Source organism: Sturnira hondurensis, unplaced genomic scaffold, assembly GCF_014824575.4.
Source record: "Sturnira hondurensis isolate 20B ecotype Veracruz unplaced genomic scaffold, ASM1482457v3 Scaffold0014384, whole genome shotgun sequence".
Lineage (NCBI taxonomy): Eukaryota > Metazoa > Chordata > Mammalia > Chiroptera > Phyllostomidae > Sturnira > Sturnira hondurensis.
The window spans coordinates 31,831,627-31,833,773 of NW_028087015.1; the positions used below are offsets into that span (position 1 = coordinate 31,831,627).

General features: G+C 39.2%; 1 non-coding gene across 1 annotated transcript; it reads left to right on the plus strand.

The window, feature by feature from the left end:
• The first annotated feature begins 1,353 nt into the window (after positions 1-1,353).
• Positions 1,354-1,485, plus strand: LOC118998930 (small nucleolar RNA SNORA42/SNORA80 family). Its single transcript, XR_005069000.1, has one exon. It is a non-coding gene; the product is annotated as a small nucleolar RNA SNORA42/SNORA80 family (small nucleolar RNA).
• The last annotated feature ends 662 nt before the right edge of the window (positions 1,486-2,147 follow it).

A 2,147-nucleotide genomic window follows, 5' to 3' on the forward strand; every position in this document is an offset into this window, starting at 1 on the left:
AATATTCATGAGCATAAATATGTGAAATGAATTATTGACAAATGTTAATAATTTACACTTTTGTATTAGTAAATGAAAGGACAAATACCATTAAAACCTGAATAAAAAATAATTTGAAGATCATGGGCTAGGTCAGGAGGAGTCTGTGCATCCTTCTAAATTTTCACTTGAGTAGGAATTTTCCAGATTAAAAGAGCAATTATACCTTGTATTATGCACCTAATTATAGGTGGAGGGAAGAGAAAAGATAAAAAAGATAGTGACTAAGTTTGAATTAGCAGAAAAAAAGAATATTCTTAACAATCTACAGGATAGAAGAATTGAGCAAAAAGAAAAAATGGACTAACGGACACGGACAATAGTGTAGTGATTGCTGGGGGGAGAGGGTTATAAGGGGACTAAATAGTATGAAAGAAAATACAATGAAGATTAGATAAAAAGTAAATAAATTGGTCAGGTTAAAAAATAATATTCTGGTGTTTGTGGGGGTGACTTTCCTTACAAGTCCCCCCGTGTGCCACAGACGAGAGTAAACATGACTGAGGCATGATGTGATTTGCTTGGGGAGGAGAAGTGGCCAGTTTCCCAGAGGATAAAGGCCTTGAGCAGTGGCCAGTTTCTCAGGGGAAAAAGGCCTTGAGCCCCTTCCTTCAAGGGCTTTTATTGGGTTGTAATACACAGGAATACAGGGCAGCAAGGATCAAACAGTAGATAACATTTCAAAGAAATCTGAGGGCTTGGTCTGAGTCAGAGTCTGTCAGGAACAGAGTTTTAGGGTTTCCTGCTCAAACCGTTAACATATGAATGAAAGCACTCTTAGCAGAGTAGATTTCACAGGTTTATCAGCAAGTCTTTGTGATGCCAGATTTTTCCCCAGGACCTGCTGTAGCAAGGCAAGGAGCTGCACCCCTCCCCATCAGGTATTCAGGCTTAAAGGGATTAGAGCCAGGAACTGCTCCTCATAAGGGACATGGGAACTCAGGCTTTGTCAGAGCGTGGAGGGGGGCAGTGCCGAGAGTCCATTGCTCTTTGTTGCATCCCTCCTGAGTCTTTCCATGAGGGCCTCCCAAGTGATTGTGTCTGGCCTAGGTTGCCCTTCCTCTGAGGGGTCTTACCCATCAAGGACTTCCTACCAGCTTTGGGGGCAGGGAGGAAACTGAGGTAGCATTTGCTACCAGAGACAAGCTTTGTCTCCTGTGGCTCGCATTCCAAAGGTCACTGACTCATCCTTAGCCACAGGGGGTAGAGTTACAATTCCTAGAACCAAGCAGAGTGGTCCACAACAGGTGTTTAATTTATTAGATAAACTACTACTTGGGAGGAGCTAAATGAAGGTAAAAAAGGCAATGTAACGCATGGGCTTGGATTTACGGCAGGCCTGACACCCGGATCTCTCCCAGTGCCCTATGGGAAAGCACCCTGGCCCGAAACCATGGCTCAGCCTCTGCCCGGTGGGCCTCACGCACTGAAGTAAGCTGCACAGTGGGGAAAAAAAGAAAAAGAGGCAATGCAGTTTCCTTCCCTTTAAGTCACGTGTTTGTCTTTTCACATATATTCAATTTATTTGTTTCATCTTACCATTTGGATTTGACAGGAAACTAATCCTATATTCTGCCCACCTGCTTATCATAGAAGTAATCTGAGAACCTAACTTGATCTACTGAAACTTAGCTGATCCATGGAGAAAACAAAAATAGGGCTATTCTATTATTGCTCACAGACCTTTGCTATGGCCAGACAAAAGTATAAATCTGTATTTTAGAAAAAAAGTTCACATTGTAGAAATGTTCCAAGTGATAAATATGTTATAAGACACAAAATATAGAAAATCTATGTTTAGTAGATATTGACTGCTTAAATTATATGTGTGTGTAGGCCCAGAAAACATAACTAATAAAAACATCAGAATTCAATATTCAACATCCCTGGGACAAAATGACATAGTTGTTTTACTGCATTATATTATACATTCCTGTGGCTTACAGTTCCTTTATGCCCACCACACATTGTTATTACAGGTAAAAAAAATATATAAATAAATGTTTTTAATTTAAGTATGAAATTTTAATAATTATTCTAAATTATTTTTGGTTTATAAATTATTAGATTTCTTATTTTAACACTAATGAAATTAATCATAAAATAGT